Source organism: Eucalyptus grandis, chromosome 8, assembly GCF_016545825.1.
Source record: "Eucalyptus grandis isolate ANBG69807.140 chromosome 8, ASM1654582v1, whole genome shotgun sequence".
NCBI classification, from domain to species: domain Eukaryota; kingdom Viridiplantae; phylum Streptophyta; class Magnoliopsida; order Myrtales; family Myrtaceae; genus Eucalyptus; species Eucalyptus grandis.
The window spans coordinates 48,713,802-48,734,691 of NC_052619.1; the positions used below are offsets into that span (position 1 = coordinate 48,713,802).

Consider the following 20,890-nt stretch of genomic DNA (forward strand, 5'->3'; position numbering starts at 1 on the left):
CAAGAGAAAATTGACTACGGCTCCGATCTTAACTATACCTTCTGGATCTGATGGGTTTACGGTATGTAGTGATGTGTCTCACAAAGGATTGGGATGAGTTATGATGCAGCATGGCAAGGTCATAGCCTATGCATCGAGACAGTTGAAACCTCATGAATTGAATTACCCAACTCATGACTTAGAATTGGTAGCTATAATTTTTGCTTTGAAAATTTGGAGACATTATCTATATGGAGAAAAGTTCAAAATCTATACAGATCATAAGAGCTTGAATTACTTGTTTTCACAAAAGGAACTAAACATGAGGCAGAGGAGGTGGATGGAGTTGTTAAAAGATTATGATTGTGAAATACGGTACCATCCAATAAAGGCAAATAAGGTGGCAAATGCTCTTAGTCGTAAGTCGGCTATGGATATGGCTAGTGTGAGAATAACATAATGGAATTTGTTGAAGTCAGTAGCAGACTCAGAGATTAAATTGGAAGTAGATCACCCTACCGTCATGCTTACTGCATTAATGATTGAACCCGAAATAATTCAGAGAATTAAGGTTTTGCAAGAATCTGGCCCGGAAATAGTGAAAGTATGAAATGTTGTGTCTTTAGGAAAAAGACCAGAATTTCAAGTCTCTGAAGATGGAATGGTAAGATGTCAGGGACGACTCTGTGTTCTCGACAATGAGGAAGTGAAGAGAGAAATCCTATCGGAAGCACATAGGAGTAATTATAGTATTCATCCAGGTAGTACAAAGATGTATAGGAATTTATGCCAACAGTATTGGTGGAATGGCATGAAAATGGATGTAGCTAAACATGTCTCTCAATGTTTAACATGTCAGCAAGTGAAAGCGGAACATCGCAAACCCGCAGGACTGTTGAGACCATTAGAAATACCAGAGTGGAAATGGGATCATGTAACAATGGATTTTGTACAAGGATTACCAAGGACATCAAGTGGCCACAACTCTATTTGGGTAATAGTGGATCGTCTGACTAAGTCCGCTCATTTCCTAGTAGTCCGCATAGACTATCCAATGGATAAATATGCTGAGATATATGTAAGCCAGGTAGTACGCTTACATGGTGTTCCAGTGACTATCAATTTCGATCGAGATCCAAGATTTACTTCAAACTTTTGGCGAAGTCTTCAAACCGCATTAGGGACTGAGCTTCAGTTTAGTACTGCTTTTCATCCACAGATCGATGGACAAATTGAAAGAGTGATTCAGACATTAGAGGACATGTTAAGAGCTTACGTAATTGATTTTAAAGGAAGTTGGGATGAAAGATTACATTTGGTGGAATTCGCCTATAATAATAGTTTTCAGAAAAGTATAGGTATGGCTCCCTATGAAGCATTGTATGGAAGGAGATGTAGGACCCCTGTCTGTTGGAACGAAATAGGTGAAAGGAAACTGATAGGACTTGAGTTGGTACAAGTTACTACAGAGGCTGTTGAGATCCTAAGGAAAAGACGTAAGACAGCCCAAAGCCGATAAAAAGACTATGTAGATAGGCGTATAAGGCCTTTGGAGTTTAATGTAGGAGACCATGTATTCCTTAAAGTATCTCCGATGAAAGGAATATCACGATTTAGAATAAAGGGGAAGTTAAATCCTAGATTTGTTGGACCTTTTGAGATACTTGAAAGAATAGGAGACGTAGCTTATCGGCTAGCATTACCTCCTAAGTTGGGAAATTTGCACAATGTGTTCCATGTGTCGATTCTGAGGAAGTACCAGCTGGATCCTGGACACATACTCGATCATGAAGCCATTAAAGTGGATGAGAAAGTGAGATACATAGAAGAGCCAGTACAAGTGTTGGATCGGAAGGAGCAAATTCTTCGAACGAAGAAAATTCCTCTAGTTAAGGTGTTATGGCGACATCATGACATGGAAGAGGCTACATGGGAAAGTGAAAAAGAAATAAAGGAAAAGTACCCTCATTTGTTTAATGAGACTTGAGTGATATCCAATTTTGAAGATGAAATTCTCTAAGGAGGAGAGAATTGTGGCATCCGAAAATTCCAACGACCCTTAAATATGCAACGGCCACATTTTCTTTTATCTATTGGACCGACCAACCATGCAACAAGAGAAGTCTTTGGACTTTGATCAATTGATGGAATTCGACCATGCATGAGGAACACGCATGCCGAATTTAAGAATAAAATTATGAGAAATTGGACCGTGCATGAGGACCATGCACGTCTTTTCTTTGTGTGATTCGGCAAGTGAGGAAATGAATTTTTATCACCATGCCGCTCGGTCAAATACTTTCTCCATGCAAGAACTTCAGTTATGCACTTGTACATGAAGCAAATCGATTATGAGAATTTAAATTGATTCCTTTGGAAAACAAAATGCTTCATATTTGTGCAGAAATTATGGGCTTATATCTGAAGATTATGGGCCATTTAATTTGGATCTTTTGGCTACAATTTTAAGGCCCAAATAGCCCAAGAAGCCCCCTTGATTGTCGACTAATCAAGTCAACAATTCTCAACTTTTTCCCAAGTGTTGACCGAGAGGAGCTCAGCAACAGCCACGTTGCTCTCCATTTAGGTGGCCAACACGGAAGGAGAAATCAAGCAGGGGAAGCCACGCACACCCCAGCTGTCTCTCGACCGAACATCCACCGGAAAACACCTGCATGCAGTAATTAGATTAATTAAAGAATTGAAAGAGCAAAGTGCTCATGTGATTGAGAGAGAGGAGAGAGAGTGAACCGAGTAGAACCAAGAGCAAAGAGAGAGAGAGTGAGCGATCGAGAGGGCCGTGAGCAAGAGTGAGCAGTAAGCGGTCCGAGCGAGTGAGGGCAGATAAGGAAGGCCGCCCTCCGCCCGTGCCCGTGATTGAGCTGCTGCCACCGTCGTCGCCGCCGTTCTTCGTCGCTGTTGAGTCACGCACGAGGCCCCGAGCTTCCTGTTTCGTTTGCTGTCAAGCTAAGGAACTAGAGGCAAGTAGAAGTTTATTGATCTATGTTGTGCATGCTCCAATTATCTGGTGAAATGCTGGTAGATGTGAGAAAATGCAGAATTGGGAGTTGCATAGGGATTTTTGGATGATTGAGATGAAGTTAGATTGGGAGATTGAGTAAAAACAGAGTTTTTTTTTAGTAGTTTCGGTTATTGGCTGAAATAAGAATTGAAAAGTCTAACTAAAGTGGGTTCTTGAAGTGAGGTAGTTATAATGTGGTGTGATATACTTGTAAAGGTTTGTTTATAGACGTTGGATGCTGGGATTCAATGAATAGAAATAGTTCTCTTTGGATTAGCAAACTGTTTTCGCAGAAAACAGCATGACCTTTGGTGATTTCATGAATTTTCTGTAATTATCTAGCCGGAATTAGACTTCGAACCCTCAATAAAAGTTGTAGGGCATATATTTAGGAATAACATATCAAAATTTGAGAATAAATGGACAAGGTTTGGTCGGTAAAACGATTTTCCTTGTAAATGTTATCTGGAAGCTATTACAGAATGTCAGTAAAGAGTATAGCGATTACTGCTCTTGATATACAGTAAATATGACTTACTGTTCTTCATGAAACTTTTTTATTTAGGTCTTTTTTATAACATATCAAAATTTCATAATTTTCTGAGTTCATTTCGGGGTTATTTCGAAATTGTTACAAAAACTGTGCGTTGTAATAATCGAGCTGTTTTGTTCCGAATTTACTCAAATTGTCCCAAAGGTGAATGCATCTTGAGTTGTTCTTTGGCATGATGATATTTGCATTCAGCATATCATGCAATATTGAGATCTGATGAGACTCAAGAGACATTCTATCATTGCATTAAAAGGTGTTTTTGGAAATTAAGATGCTAATTGTTGCCGTTGGACCCTCGGGTCAACGATGCCCCGGGATTCGGAATGCCCAAAGGATTGAATGAGTCGATGCCTTGTGGATGCCCGGTGGCCCTGTGTGGCTGAATGCCGGAGGTTTTTCCCCGGGAACTTCGAGATGCCCAGTTGTATGCTTGTCGGTACGTAAATCCGGATGGCCGGGGTAACCATTTTCATGGAGAGCCCTTGAGGTTCCTCATGATACCAGGTGCGGTGTGAGATGCCTGGAGGCATGACCCGCTTCAGATGCCCAGTGGCCCTAAGTGGCTGAATGCCAGAGGCTTTCGTGACGCCAGGGTGGGTGCGAAATCCCAGAATGACGCAAACATTGGTCCTTTGGGGGGATAAAACTGTGGCATCCCAAAATTTCATGGCAATTTCTAGAGGCATTACAACCTATGGAAAGGTGATAGAAGTACCCTTAAGTTGTATTGTAGCCATTTAATCCATAATTTGCAATAAGATTCATGGCCAAGCTTTTAATGGATAATTATTTGATAGGAAAGAAAATTCTATCATTGGCCATGTATTTTAGAAATTTGAATTTATTGATTTATGATTTCAAGTTTTATGGCCATATGAAATTGTAATTTAGTATTTATATAAGTGGGATTTAAGGTAAACTATTAAAAGTAAACATGGACTTATTTAAGAAAATTTTGGGCCATTTAAGTTTGGACTTTAGGCCCAAGAGTGTTGAGCCTAAAGTGGGCCAAAAGGCCGGCCCATGAAGCCCCATTGGGCCGTCGACCAAGGTTGGCCCCAAGCCTAGCCAGATAGAGCCCATCTTGCATGGCAATTACCAAGTGTCCTTTCCTAGTAGCCAAGTGTAGCAAGCCATGCAAAATCAAATGATGGCTAATGATGAAGGGAAGGATAAAGAGGAAGAGGGGGCGGATTAAGCGAGGAAAGGGAGAGAAAGAGAGGGGGGTCGCACGAGAGAAAGAGAAAGGGAGAGAGAGTGGTCGTCCGAGAGAAAGAGAGCGAGCGTGCAAGAGAAGAAGAGGAATAAGGAGGAGCTCGTTCGCCGCCTTGCCCGCCATTTTTGTCGCTCTTTTTGTGCTTAAATTCGAGGCAAATAGAGTCTTAAAACCTACCCTTTGCTTGCTGTGATATGTGTAGAAAATGGTGAATTTCGGTTGTGGTGGAAGTGATGAAATTTCGGAGCTTTGGGGAGAGATTTGTTAGCCTAGCATGCTGTTTTCTGGAAAAACTAGTCCGACCCTTCATGAGTTTGTGAGCTGCATGCGACTATTTAGTTGGAAAATCACTTTTATCTCTTAATAAAAGTTGTAGAGAACATCTTGAGAAGTAACATACTAAAATTTGAGATAAAACGGACAAATATTGCTTGGTGAAACGATTTTCCTTTGGAGAAATTAGATCTGGAATTTGTTGTGCTGACCTTTAGTGATTTCGTGGACTGTAAAGTAGCTTTCTTGTGAAAATATCACTTTTATTTCTCAATGAAAGTTGTAGTGGACTTCTTGAGGTAGAACATATCAAAAATTTAGAGGAAATGAACAAAAATAGGTCGGTGAAATCGTTGTTCTTTGAAGAAACTGGATCTGGGGAAAGCGCTACCTCGACCTAGTATGATTCCGTGATTTTTATAAAATCATACAGTTAAAATTTGATCGTGTGTCCTTAATAAAAGTTGTAGTTAATATTCTGAGTAATAACATACTGAAAATTTAGAATAAACGGACATATTTAGGTCGGTGAAACGAGTTTCCTTTGAAAAAAGATAATCTGGAAAAAATGACACCGAGAACGGGGGGAAATAATAGTCTATATCTATTAATCTAGAACGATTTGGGTTTCGATTTCTTCATGATATAATTACCTTTAGGAATTTTATATAACATATCAAAATTTCAGAATTTTTGGAGTTCATTTTGGTATTTAATTTAAATTACTTCCTAAACTGTGCAAGCTGAAATGTTGAAATTTTGGAAACTGTGATGCATGGACCGTACTGTTTTGTGTGAGATTCTTTTGGTATGGTGTTTTTCATGAGATATCTGCCTTTAGGTCTCGTCTATAATGTGTCAAGTTTTCAGAATTTATTAATACCATTTGTTAATTTTTCTAGAGTTTTAACTAAAGGAGTGCATTCTGTTTTATCCGAAAATTGATGCGTTTTCAAAAATAAATGAACTTTTCCATGTGATGTAATGCTTTGAGTGGTTGATTTTGCTGCATATGTGATGACATATGGCATGTTATATGGCATCAAAATCTGGTTGAGACCCTTGATCTTGTTGCATCAAATGCCATGTTGAAATTGAGATACATGTGTGAATATAAATTGAGATAATAACGAGACCGTCGGAGGTGTGAGCCGACGATGCCCCGGGAGTGTCGGGATGCCCAGAGTGTGTGTGCCAGATGCCCGGAGTGTGTGTGCCGGATGCCCCAGGAGTGTTGGGATGCCCGGAGTGTGTGTGCCGGGGGGATTCCTCGTGATGCTAGTTGAGGTACGAGATGCCCGTAGTGTGTGTGCCGGATGCCCAGAGGTGTGTGCTGGAGGCTCCTCGCGATGCCGGGTTGGATGCGAGCGATAAATTGAGGGATGCAAACATTGGTCCCTGGGAAGAAAATGATGTGATCTATTTGAAATATAAAGATCGAGAATTGAATCATGCGCGTGGATGTGTGCATATGGCATGGTGATATATGCATGGCTGTTCGATGATGAGCACATGGTGGGATATGCATGTTGCATAATGATGTATGCGTGGCCGTTTAATGATGAGTGCATGGTGGAATATGCACGTTGCATAATGATATATGCATGGCTGTTTAATGATGAGTGCATGGTGGAATATGCACGTTGCATAATGATATATGCATGGTTGTTTAATGATGAGTGCATGGTGGGATATGCACATTGCACAACGACATTTGCATGGCTGCTTGATGATATAAGTATAAGTGCGTGGTGAATTATGCATGTCGTATGATGATATATGCATGATTGATATGTGTCTTATTCATGATACCTTGATTGTTCTGTATTGACGCATTGTGTAGTTTGGTGGATCTTTACTGCCGAGTGGTTGTACTCACCCCTTTGGGGATTAACATTTCAGATTAGAAAGATGCATCTTTCACCAGTCGTGCGTGGTACCTACTATGGCATACCTACTGATGTTGATGTGGAGTGTACAGAGCACATCTGTGTCGGTGCCCCTGGTTTAGTGTTTGTCCGAGTCCGTGTCTTGGTGATGTACGATGTGGGTCTTGCTGATGGCCCGGTTATCCAGGAGTTTTTGTCTGTCCATGTCCGGCGTGATAGAGTGATGCTAGGGATGCTACCGCCGCCGCCGCCCAATGCACAGGGTTGGGTGTGATGGCACGTATAGCTGGTGGGAGCTGACACTTTTTGGGGATAGCCGACGCTTGTTGATGGAGGTTGTACATGTTTGATGTAGGGTCGAGTTCTCTTTTGAGTTATAGCCAAGTATAGTTAAAATCTTGGCCTTTTTGCTGTACCGACCCAAAATATCCATCGTGAAAATATAAATAAAAGTGACTCGGCTTTGTCTTTTCATTTGGAGCATAGTTGGTGTGCATTGCATTATCGTTATTGGAGTAAGGGATGGTGAGACTCATTTATGCTTCCGTTGATGAGCTGCGCTGGGACCTGTATATAAAAAAAAAAAAATCTCTATTTAAAAGGTATCATTCTCGTGAAGTTGTAGGAGATCGAGTAATAGATACCTGTGGCGACCTCAAGCGAATCGGGGTGCCACAAAAACCATTTGAATGATTAAAAATGATGATTATATTAAGTGTGAGTGTGGTCTGGTTATGGGACTAAATTGTGTGGCATGGAATAGGACGTGTCATTACAGTTTGGCCCTATGATCGGGACTTGTGTAATCTGGACACGATGCATCTGAATTTTTTGAAATTGCATTTGCCATTGCATTAAAGAATTTTATGATTTTGATGTATAATGATCCCTTGCCTACCTGATTTTGTCTATCCTGCATGAGTCTAGATATTGACAGTACTGCTTGATATAACTTGATGAATCTTTTACTGCTGAGTGGCTGTACTCACCCCGTTTGAGGACTAACATTTCAAATTAGAAGATATGTCTCTGCTACCAGTCACCCTTGGTATATTTTACGGTGTCCCCATTGACATTGAGTGCGAGTGTTTGGAGCACCCTCATTCTAAGTTACGAGGGTTGGTTTTTACTCAAGTGCGGGTTCTAGTCATGTATGACATCGGTTCACCCGATGGCCTAGTGACTCAGGAGTTTTTGTCAGTACACGTCCATCGTGATGGGATCATGCCGGGGATGTTGCCACCGCCGCCAGCTGACGGATTGGGTTGGGTGTGACCAAGAGTGACAGATAGCAGATGAATTAAATTTTGGACCACCGACACTGACTGATAGACTTATGTATAGGACTGTATGGAAAGAAAAGAAAAAGGGAAGTTAGGTTATCTTTTGATATGAAGCCGGGTATAGAAAACCACGGCAAATTTTGATGTACCGACTAGTGTTGTCTATCAGATCTATGTAAATAAAGTGTTCGGCTTGACTTATAAAAATGTCTAGTAGGTGTGCATCGTTTCCAATTTTGGGATAGGGAGATGTTGATTTTTCCTTCCGCAATATATTTATATACTGCGCAGGGACCGACCTAAAAGATATAAACCCCCAAGATTGATAGACCTTCAGGTCAAGCAAGAGAAAGTTAAGCGAACTGTGGCGACCCCAACGGATCTGGGGCTGTTCAGGGGATGCCACATATAGTCCGTGAAGGGGCCTTGTATTTGCAAGTAGTCATCTTGCAAGCGGTCCGCCCGCGTATCCCGGAACCAGCCGGTACGCTATGGGGCTCCCAATTCTGGTCATCTTTGCCGAGTTCTCCACCAGCAGCTCCAAGGGCGTTGTGCCAGATGGATTCTATTGTCCGATTTGGTCTTGGCTGTCTCCTTCTCGACGGTCCAATAACTCACCGGTTATAATAAAGTTGGGTACAAGGTCCAGATCTACAACCTACCCATCCTGGATCCAATCACCCCTAAATACTGCTACTCAACTCTACATTCTCTCTCTCCTTGAGATGTTGACCCACGTGAATGAGCATTATTGTAATTTTATTGGAGCAATGCACCTCCAGGATATACGAAAACTAGGTGCGGCGACATGCTAGCCACTTACGCTAGCCGCCTCTCCCAAATTTAGCGAGAGGCACAATCTATGGTTCAAGAATGGTTGTCTTATTTCAGCCGATTTTTTCTACTTAAAAATTTAATCTAGGCTAGTTACAAACAATTTCTAGCACTTACTTTAAACCAGCACATCTCACATTGATAGTGCTACAAGAATGAAACTCCCCTGCCCAAAAAATAAAAGGTAAAGACACATTGCATGTTTGTTTAGTTTCAATTAAATATTCTTAATTATGTTAATAGTATATAGATGAAATATTATGCATGATTTACTCAAAATGAAAGAGCTACAACTACTAGAGGCAATTCTAAGCAAGCCAACTGAAACAATGCCTATCGTAATCAATCATGTCTGGATGATGAATTAGAACATAACAAATTGATTATTTAGTAAATAATGCGGCACATTCTGAATGTCTTATCTCATTAGTAGCACATGCAGGTTTACTCCTGCTATTGAATAATCCCTTGCGCATAACGTGTCTAAGTAGACTCGGACTTAGGTCACACATTTGCAAACTTGCTACACTGATGTTCTTCGTCCGGGATGAGCTAAAACATTGAATTTGAAAATCTCTAGGGACTCTGATAAGATCACTCCAATTTTCAGAAAAAGATCATCTCTAGGGCTTGCAGCTCAGAATGACCTGTTGATTAATTTGGTATGAAGATCCGAAGTGACAAAGAAATTGCTGATTAATTTACATGAAGCTCAATAGACGACATGTATTTACCCTTTTTTCTTATCGTTATTTTCCTTTTCGATCATCAATTTCCGCAATTTGACTTGAGCCTAGATTCCAAGTTATGCAAAAGGATCGTCAAAATATTAACACAGACATTAAATCACACGTTTTAAATTTCCGTCAGTATTTCGCCCAAAAAAAAAAAAAAATCTTCCGTTAGTATGATCCACAAAATGTGACAGTGTGAAGTTCGGAAATATGGATCCAAACAGGGAAAAGGCAGCTATGAATTGACAACGACAAACCCCTCCTACTACATGTAGAAATTTCTATATTGAAAAGACGAGTAACCCATTAGGAAAGATTTTTACGAAACTAGGTCAAGAATGGACGCGTCATAGATTTAAATTCAATGGCACCCTCGAAACAACTTCAACTTTCTAATGATGAGAAGATTGTCTAAAAATCTTAAACCTATTACACTTTTATCAAATTAATCATAAACCTTTTAATTTTACTAATTGAATCGTGAATATTTTCACATTTTGCCAATTGAGTTCATCCGGTCAGTTTTAGTCGTAAATCGTTTATGCAGATGCTGTCGGTTTATGTGGCATGACCGTTGCCGATGTAAATAATTTTTAACAATTTTCAATTTTTTTAATTTTTCTTTTGTTCTTTTTTTTTTTTTTTTTTTTTTGCCAAAAAAAAACAAAAAGATTTAACAACGGACCTCAAATTTGATTGATCCACTTGGCTTGAATTCCCAATGAAGAATGTAGTCATAATTGCCGACCGTAGACACCGACCTTACCACCAGGCTCATGTCCGATCTGACCTCTCTTACCTGAAAGATCAGCAAACATTAGAGTTTTCAAAGTTTTCCTTAAACCCTAAAAGATTGAAAGGACCAAAAACTAAAGATTGTAGAGTGTTAACAATTAGACTCACTGACTGTCTCATTCGAAATTTCAATCTCAGTGTGTCGCCACATGATGTTTCCTGCATACTTTTCAAACACACAAGTTACATTCGATATCTTTACAGGGGTACCATCTTGGCCCGCGTAGAATCCGTCCATGAATATCGCATTATTGGGGCAATCCACCCCCGGCTGGAGCGACACTGCGGACAATCCGAACCCAAATTCCCCGCAATCAAAATAGGTCTTGTAGTACCACTCTTCCGTTGGGTTCATATAGGGCACAAAGACCTCAGACACGTAGGCTCTATATAGTACCTGTCAATATTTGCCCTTCTCGAGATCGTAGATCGATGCTAGCGAGATGATTGGACCGACTCGGGCGTCGAACCCAATTTTTGAAAGAGCGAATCACTCAATAATTTATAATTTTCTTTTTATAGTCGTGAAGAGATTATTATTCTCATGGGATCTGTCACCCAATTATTTATCTTCTTTTTTTCTATGGTTTCTCGAGAGAGATCCATGGCATATAGAGTCATGTTGGCTCGCAGCAACAATGAATGGGCTTTCAATGGAGAGGTTTACGGCAGGGATTGTGGGCGAGTGCTTAGAGCTATTGCGGCTACATAGACTAGGGCTGGGGACAAGAAGAATTCTTGATAGAAAAAGGGGAAAAAACATTAGAAAACGAGAAAGGAAATGAAAAAGAAAATGATATTGAAACGCGATTATCGACTGAATTTGTTGATGTCCCTCCTCAGAACGGACAAGCTTGGATTAGATGCGTCTCATTTAATTAGTTCTCATATCGTGTCAGAAATTCCTAAAACAAAAGCTACCTTTTTGAAAATGTTAAATAAATGAAGGATGAAAAAAACACATAAATTGTTTACCCCAATTGCTATATTACAAACTTGAAGACAGGCTTTAAGTAAAAAAAAATGAATAAAAGAACTTTTCAAAGATATTTCTATGAAAATAAAAGGTTTATAGCACCAATCTGCTATATACAAATAATAGGAAAGTGTACTCTTATTATACTACCCACATTCATTATCATTGGTTTGAAAAATTGGCCTAACTTTTAAAATCCGCAGTACCCAATCCATGGAAATGAAAGTGAGTTATGTAAAAAGAGAAAAAGAGAGAGAGAGAACGAGTGGTGTACCATCTAAAAATTTGTTCGTAAATTCTCTTGATCTCACATGCAGTGTCCACGTAGCGTATCCATTTATGTATAAATCCGAATGATGCTAAACAACAACTTTACTATTCAGTACGAAATAGTACTCCTAATTTTCTCCTCCCCTATTATTTTTCTCAAACATCATCACGCTATTGGGCTGATGTACTTACATAGGCCATATCATATTGCGGGTCTAAATGGCGAGAAAATGTCATTGCGGGTCGGGGGAGTTTCTAACTTTCTATTGGGCTTAGGGCAACAAAGCTAATAGGAGGTCCCGAAAGCTGGATTCCTCTTGAGGAAATTGGTGGACTGGATCTCAAGCCCCGGTGCTCAAGACGGGCATTATCGGGACGTCCTCTTCGCGGGGCACGCGCTGGTACGCCATCGTATGTTACAGGACTGTGTGTCCTCGTTCTCGATTTTCCTGTTCTTGCAAACCCCCAACCCCCGAGAACAAAGAAGACGGAGTTGGAATCGATCGAGCCTGTTTCTAATCATTTGATTGACTCAAGCTTAATCGGTGATGAACGAATCCTCGGTTGTTATCGGCCATTGTGTCCATTTTGTGGTGTGTTCATTGATACTACACGACACATGTAGAGATTCGATTAGCTATACAATTGATGGCAGGTTGGTTCTCACTTTGGAACCTGGAATTGGACTGAGTAGGATCAGTACCCAATTTGTGGAATTAGGAACTAGATCGATCCAATTCCAATCCAGTTCTAGAGTCAGTCCTGGAACTGGTGATTTCTTTTCTCTTTTTTAGTTTATTCTATTCCCTACATATGAGAGTTTCCCAAAATTAAAAGAAAAATAATAATTTTACTAATGCTTATGAATAAAAAAGTAAAATAATAATAATAATAATAATAATAATAATAATAATAATAATAATAATAATAATAATAATAATAAATCTTGACCAATCTAATTGGTCCGTTTCTTTATGTGAAATCAAGGATCGGACTGGTCCCCTCAGGAACTATATAGAATCGATTGGTTTGGTCTGATCCAATTCTAGGGTTAGACCAAGACTCATGCAAACCCTTATTTCTGGTGATGTTACGTTATTGCTGAAAAGAAAACCCTCAACCACTATTATAATGGTGGTTATGAAAAATCAACCTAAGGCTCCAAATAGCCAATGAATCATCCCGCGGCTTTGATCGGAGAGAGAATGGCCCTCCCACCCATTTCTCCGACTTGTTATAAGGGGTCACCCCCAAATTATAGTCCGTGAAGGCACCTCGTATTTGCAAGTAGTCATCTTGCGATTCTGGTCTTCTTCGCCGGGTTCTCCACCAGCAGCTCCAAGGGCGTCGTGCCCAGATGGATTCCATTGTCCGATTTGGTCTTGGCCGTCTCCTTCTCGACGGTCCAATAACTCTTCCTCGGTGAAATGTGTAAGAATTTTTCTAATTGTGGACTATATTAATTGATATTGTAATTTACCGTTTAACGTTTACCGTTTTACGGGGTTTGGTCTAAGGTGAGATAGAAGGTTTCTTAATTAGTCTAATATGGGCTGGCTAGTGTGGGCCAAGTTCTGGCCCGTAATGAGAGGGACCTGGCTGGAAACTCTATAAATAGTGCTCAAGTCTCTCCTCTAACCCTAATTCTCACATTATCCTCACCTAAGGGGCGTTTACCTAACGCTACACGTGAAGGAGCCGCCTCATTGAGCCAGTGATACGGAGGGCAATAGAGGAGAAGGACTTGCGGGTGGAACATTGTGTTTCCGCTTCCGTTTCAAGAACAATGGATCCCAAAACAGATGCGTTAATCTTTGTACTCGATCATGCATGTTCTTGTTCTAGTTATGGAGATCTTGGGGTTACGCAATTTGCGTCCAACAAAGTGTTCTCGGCGGTTCTCTTTGTGATGAGATTGGCTTTTGACGAAGGAGTTGGCTTCACCATCAATGTCCAGGTCGAGATAGTAAGTCAACAAGTGACCGTGGATGACATCCGACTGTGTTTTGTGCCAACAATGTGCCGTGAGGATCTTCTCTTATCTGATCGGTTGTGCTGTATTCCACAGCTTTGACCTGCGCTATTTTAGCAAGGGTGACCTGCATGGTGGGTCGGTGAACTCAATGAATGGCCCTATATAAGTAACATAAAAGAGCGGACTTTTGAGTTTGGTCCTGTTTTTCATTTCATTTAGCAAATCAGCAGGTGAGTATGCGACTGATTTGAACATATATTGTGAATTGTTTTATAGTAGCAAGAAAAGAAATGGGGTACTATCATAAAATTTACAATCAGGTCACGGAACTTTGATTTCAATCGTCCGGCACCATGAACTTTTTAATTTTTTTCGCTTTCAATCAGTTGGGTCAAAAAATTTCTATCATGGCATCCATGTGGCAATGAGGTGGCATATGGAAAATCTGTCATGCGTCCGACCCAGTAGCAGCTTGCTAAAAAATTAATTGGATTCCAGTCAAAGTGCATTAATTGCAAAAGAAGCTTGGGATATTTTTTTATTTAGCTCAAAACTTAGTTATCAAATTGCAAACTCTACTAGCTAAAATGCGCTCGCTCCAAATGAAATTCACCTAACGAAAAATGCCTATATATTATTATTCACGTGTAATACGCAAACAATAGGTATCTCGCCAAAAAAATCTAAGTACTTTTTACCATATACATTTATCATGAGAAAATTTACCTTGAAATTGATGGATCCGGTGGGCTCGCTAGCATCCTCACCACAAAGCTCACTTCTAGCATCACTGCTCTCACCTGCAAGGTTGAACCGCACATATCAATCATCACTATCATAATATAATTGCTAAGGACAAAAATATTTTACCAAAAGCTGGATTTCATTGTTAAATAATCTGCAAATGTCAGTCCAAGATAAACCGGTCTATCTCATTTAATTTACTTATAATTACATGTCACGTTATTCAAAAGAATACGATTGGACGCCCCTCTTGATCAAATGGGGACTACTTCTATTCAATTTCTATAAGCCCCGCAAGTACGTAAAAGTGCTGCTATAAGTACTTACGGTTACGTCCGGAATTGCCCCTTCGCCATGGCGCGACATCAGATCCCCCGAACGCCCTTAAAAAATGCAGGAGAGATTGGGAACTTTCACCGGCACGCCACCGGAACTCGCGTAGTAACCATCAAAAAGGCCACACTGGCCGGGCAATCGGCGAGCGGCTCCAGTGACACCGCCTGTTGGCCTATGCCATATCCACCGGCACTGAAGGTGTCGCAGTCCTCATTTAGGTTCATGTACGGTACGAATACCTCGGCAATGAATCCTCTGTACAATACTCCGCGATGCTAGAGAGAATACCGGTCCCCCTCAGACATCGAACCCAACATGAAAGATCCAGTTTTTCCAACTAATCGTAAATGCAAACCAAAATCAAAGACAAAATCTGATGGTGATTCACAACGCTAAACGCGTTTAAGCCAATGTCGTATAGCAACCCATCTAACGTGTTACATCACTTGGAAAATCAAATTTGATTTTTGTCCTAGTGTCCTTTGCTAACATCTTTCCTTATTTCAAATTAGCGGAAAACAAGCAATGTAAACGTAGCACGCAGATTAGCATGTTCGTAGTCCACAATGTGCAATGAATCACTAATCTGACCGTATTGCCGTTGATCTCGAATTAACGGGCCATCACCGGCTGCCCGACCACCACACCCTGTTCGGCTTCCGCCAATTCCCTGATCGGTAATCCGTCCCCTTGGCTTTTGGGAAACCGACCTATCCTTATATTGAACCATTCTCATCTCGTCGAAATCGGCAACTATTGTTATGCCCTCCACCGGCCTCATATAAAAAATTAGGAGTGCCCTCGGCATTGTTGCACACGAGCTTCGTCGTCCTCCCCACCGTTTCCGGTTTCCCGAACCACCCCACCGAAAAGGCTCGGCACACAATGTCACTTAAGTTCAACCCCTCTTGTTTGCCGACTCCTCGAAGGGGGCCTACCCGAGTGGCAACTCCTCGGCAGCTGAAATATCGTCCTTGCTTTCCATGAGGAGGCCGTGGCCGGTGAATACTTGATCGTCTCCGATCGAGTTAGAAGACACATCGACAACGATTTAGTGGATTTGACAATCAATGAAGGCCACAACGGAGGCCGAGGCGGGGCGACAGCGGTTCGGTTGGAGAGCCATGAGTAGACGATGGACTTGTCCGGCTCGTGGAGGCCCACGTATTGGAAGGATAGTTGGTGCGGTTCGTTGTCGGGAGGACTGAATCGGCGTTGATGGAGCATGCGAGTTCAAGATCTGAGGGAGTAAAAGTTCTCAGCATATACCCTTCATTTTACATGCCTCAAGTCAAGCTCGTTTGCAGTAGTGAATATACATGAAAACAAGCGATAAAGAAGAGGCCTATGGTGAATCTTCAGCACCTTTATTTCCAGCCTATATAGATCATGTTGCTCTAACCAAAGTCCGCAAGCAATATCACACCTCACGGGCTCTGAGCTCACTCTTTCAGCAGTCTGAAAACCTCTAGAAAACTCCGATGAATGTCACTACCGCAAAAACAAGAAACAGCACTCCACCCAAATAGCCAACCACTTTGAAAACATGAACAGCAAAAAACCAGTCATGGTCAAAACAAGTGAGTTCGCTTTGGGCATGGATCTTTTCGCAACGTGCAGCAACTACAGCTACTTGGGTGGAAAATTGAAATCTCTTGGAGCAACATACGTCCATTATTCATCTAGCTGTATGCAGTACAGTGCACATCTTCGGCCTGATGTCTTAGTACCAGAACCATACTGCATAATGAAGTAGAATTTTTTCAATCAAAGAGCAACAAGTACATAAGTGGAATTCTTTGATCTTTTCCAAAGTGGATATTGGGAACACACCCTTCTGCATTTAGGTTGAGAATGTACTATAAAACAGAGAGGGTAGTCAAATAGCAAGCCACCAAGAAGATAGCATATTCTGTGGGGGAATAGAGAGAGGAGGAGGAGGAAGAGGCACGAAGGGCCTCTCCAACCCTTCAGGATCCTGGCATCAAAAGACAATCCTTCTGGAATATAAGAGTAAGAACAAAGTCATATTCTATGATTTCCAATCTTTCCTGAGACAAAGAAATGGATTCACGTAGAGTTAATACGAGAAAAAAGATATCCCATACACTCACATTTAGTTGCTAAAAAGGTAGATCGATTTATAGATGATGTGCAGCAACTTGATTTCCATTCACAATAAATAACATACGGCCTAGTCAAGGCTGTGGCAAAGCCCCAATACATGTATTAGATACAATGCCATCTCAATCCAGAAAGACAATAAAGTGACATATTGATGTTTTCTGACATGAGAAAAGGTGACGCATTTTCAACTCCAACAGGTGAGATATCCTTTGGGATGGTAGTCTCAGAAGATGAATGATTCCATTGGACTGATGGTGATTCCATTGGACTGGTTAGAACTGCCTTTATCTTCCTCTCATCAATGTATTTACCACTTTCTTTATCTATCTGAAAATTTAAAAGAAAATTTCTCGAGTTACTTGACCTGAAAGATTATGGAACATATAGTAGCAAAACCTACCATGTCAGCAGTCCTGTTCACCTGTATCAAAAACTTGTCTTTGCACTACAGGACAGTTGGAGCTACCTGCCGTGCTTACATGGTAACTACATCAAATGGAAGATAGGATGAAAGGCCTACTCCAATTCTTTTGAAGTATCAAGACATAGCTTCTGAGGCCTGTCGTGGTTTTCCTTTATCTCAATGTATGTTAGGCTACTATGGTAGGCATTCAAAATCTTATTCAAAGATGATCCTTGCTGCAATTAGACTGACTCTACCTTAAGCAGTTCGTAACCCAACAGTAATACAGTCCAACTGACATGTCATGACCAAGAAATTGCAGAAGAATTATTTAGTTGATTTAGGTACTGTAGGCGTGTCCCTCCTCACAAGTATGTTAGTGGCTTTAATAAGTATGTGAACATGATGCTCCTCAGACTCGAGCAGCACAATTTTGAATCAGATGCTCCATTTGGCTTGATGATGCCTACATTTGGCCGCACACAGTATTTCTTCAAAGATGTAGACTTAACCTGGAATGTTTTTGATATCCAGTATAAAGCTCATAATGTTTCTCCATAGTAGAGAGCTTTTAATGCATTGATGTCCTACTCTGAAATTTAATTTACATCACGAGAATACAGGATTGAAAGAAATTTGTTCGCCCACCATACCTAAAAAAAAGTAAAGCACGATCATGGTGAATGAAAAGGTCCAAAAAATCCTCACCTTGAAAGCAACATACCGATCAGTCTTGTTGCGTAGCGGAATCAAGCATGAGCTTTGTTTACTCAACTCAACTGCATAAACATGGAGAAGAGGCTTAGATAAAAGAACTTAACGGGGCACGACATGAGAGTCGGATGTGATGAAATGGACCATCATACATTTTCTTTGAAGACATAATGCAGCAACGAAATCTCATTTTGCGTGTTGGTTTTCTCTACCGATCATTATTAGTCATTTGGTTACAACACTCACTTACTTACTTTATCTCCAGAAAGAAATTCACCTCACAAAGCATTCTAAGAGTTTGTGGTGCGAGGATAGAAACTATGCAAAAAGAAAGAACCTGACCAAATATTCGAAAACAACACAAGGAAAAGAATTTGAAAAATAGGGCGATCAATAACCGATTCATACTTGCCATTGAAGCTCTTATTTAACATATTTCTTTTACCATTATTTACGATGTTGAACCACAAATTCTCAAGCAAATTATTGTAGAACAAAGAAATATCATCCCCTTCAGTTATTGCCTAGTAAAACAGGAGGCAAGAAACGCAAATTGAATGTAGCTCCAAAATAAAAATGAACCAAACACGCAGCACTATATACACCCGCGGATAAACTTGACTTCATGAGGCCAGATCTCCAAGAGCGCTTCAGCCATGATGACGACTATATCGCTGATTTACACGAAACAACGGGTCACATAGCAGGGCAACAACAATCAAGCAAAAAGGTCTGCATAAAGCTCAATTTCAAGTACCCATTTATGGGTGCGTTTGCTTTGGCTTTTGGGGAAAGCCTTTGGCTAATGTAAAGGCCCTTAGCCTAAAGGAGTTCTGTGAAATGCAAAGATTGTTTGGAAATTTGCAATCTAAAATGACTTGAGAAGTAACATTGGGAAAATACTATTTGATAAACATATATTTGGAAAGTTTGTTGATGCAATTAATTTAGTTTTTTTAATTTGTTCAAAATTTAAAAAAAAATAAACAAAATGATGAAAACTTTTATATTTTCGAGTTGAGAGTGATGTAAAATAGACATATTAACAAGTTCAAAAAAAAAAAAATTACATGAGAAGTGTCGAAAATAATAGGGCCCTCAGATTTACAAACAGTGAAGAAAGTACAATAACCAATGGGCCAAGTTACTGAGAATATAAAAATAAAATTTAGTCATTTATGATGTCAAATGAAAAGCCTTATCTAAAACTGGCATATGATAAGAAATGTCTCTTATCAGCACAAAACAATCAGACATGTCTTAGCTGTGACATGATAGCACCAAAAGTCATATCTTGCTCTTTTCGAATGGACAACTGAGCAGCACTTTGCCTTAAATGACTCCATCAATTTTCCCAACCATGTTTCATAGCTCAAAAATATTATAAGTGGACTGAACCGCCTAGCACTTCCTGGAGATTGATTGCAGAGCAAGCACCACATAAACACATTCGTGATGGCAACCAAAATGACATTTTGCTCATGTTCAAAGCCTAAGCATGCAAGAAAATTAAAGAGCTCGGACTCTTGAAGAGCAATGGACTTCTTCTGTGGACCTCAGATTGCCAACAAGATCGAGGATTAGCCTTAAAAAACTGTTCCTCTCATAAAAATAAGTACAATCACATCTTAATTCACAAAGCAGTGCATGTATTAATATACATGTCATGGATATTCCAAAGAACTTACAAGAGAAGACAACTCCTAGTAACTGCTGGGTACAATAGAAATGAACATTCAAAGCCCAGGATTATTCCTCGGAAAAATGGAAAAGTATGGAACAACAAACTTTGACTTACATCACATGAAGTAAGAATGACATAATAAGTGAATTTAACTATCCCATTATATTCTATTAGCGATGCCAATGTCTACAGATTCCAGTTCTTCCACGACCTTAGTCCTCAAAGGCTGCTCATTAGGAGTCATTTGGAAGCATTGTAAAGCAAGCTGTGCTATTTGGGATGTAGAATCTATATATGTAGGGTATAGAGATGGTATCAATTTGGTTCCCATTTCTGGAAGGTTGCAACATCATAAGCGACCAGTTTCTTCTAAAATAACCAATGTTTCTTTTTCGGTTTTTGAGGAATTAGGAGCATCTGCAGAAAATGAAAAGTTATGTAGGCAATATGTAGATTCCATGCAAAAGGATTTAAGTAGCTAAAAGGAAAACACACCTCGTAATTCATAGAGGGGATTATAGTGAACCTCATATCCAGAAACTCAACCAAAGCTCTGCATCAATTGAAAGTAAGGTTAACAAAAGGAAAAACTTTAACAAAAAAAATGGAGTTTCAAAAGATCAGTTGCTCATTGAACAAAAGCAACAGTAGATCAATTGCAAATGTTTACATCTAGATTCTAAATCAATCAATACATGAACCGTACCCAGGTAGCAATTTGAAGCAAGCAAAAGAACAAAATATTTAATTTCCCAGACGAACAACAAGCAAAGCATCACAAAGGAGGGTCTATGCGTATTTGTATGCAAGCAACGCTCTTTTTTCCAAGACAAACAATAAGTAAAATATACTCATTTGGACTTTTAACAAACCAAACCCAAGAACGTCACATTCATCACATTGCACCTACAGATGATTTGAACCAACAAAACAACTATGAAGAAGACAAGCAAGGAATACCCTCGGCAGGGGGAACTTATAAATCCAATTGCCCAACAATAATTAGGCTGTGAATATAAGTATCATCTAGAGGCTTTTGTCCTCCTTCAGCCTCTCCAACATCAACCAAATAAGCATTGAAAT

The 20,890-nt window shown here is 40.1% G+C and overlaps 1 long non-coding RNA gene and 1 pseudogene across 1 annotated transcript; one reads left to right on the forward strand and one right to left on the reverse strand.

Moving 5' to 3' along the window:
* The first annotated feature begins 301 nt into the window (after positions 1–301).
* LOC120287297 lies at positions 302–1,966 on the forward strand (annotated as a pseudogene).
* A 17,783-nt stretch (positions 1,967–19,749) lies between these two features.
* LOC120286823 lies at positions 19,750–20,890 on the reverse strand. Its single transcript, XR_005545533.1, has 2 exons — positions 20,303–20,890; positions 19,750–20,224 (listed from the first exon to the last, which is right to left on the reverse strand). It is a non-coding gene; the product is annotated as an uncharacterized LOC120286823 (long non-coding RNA).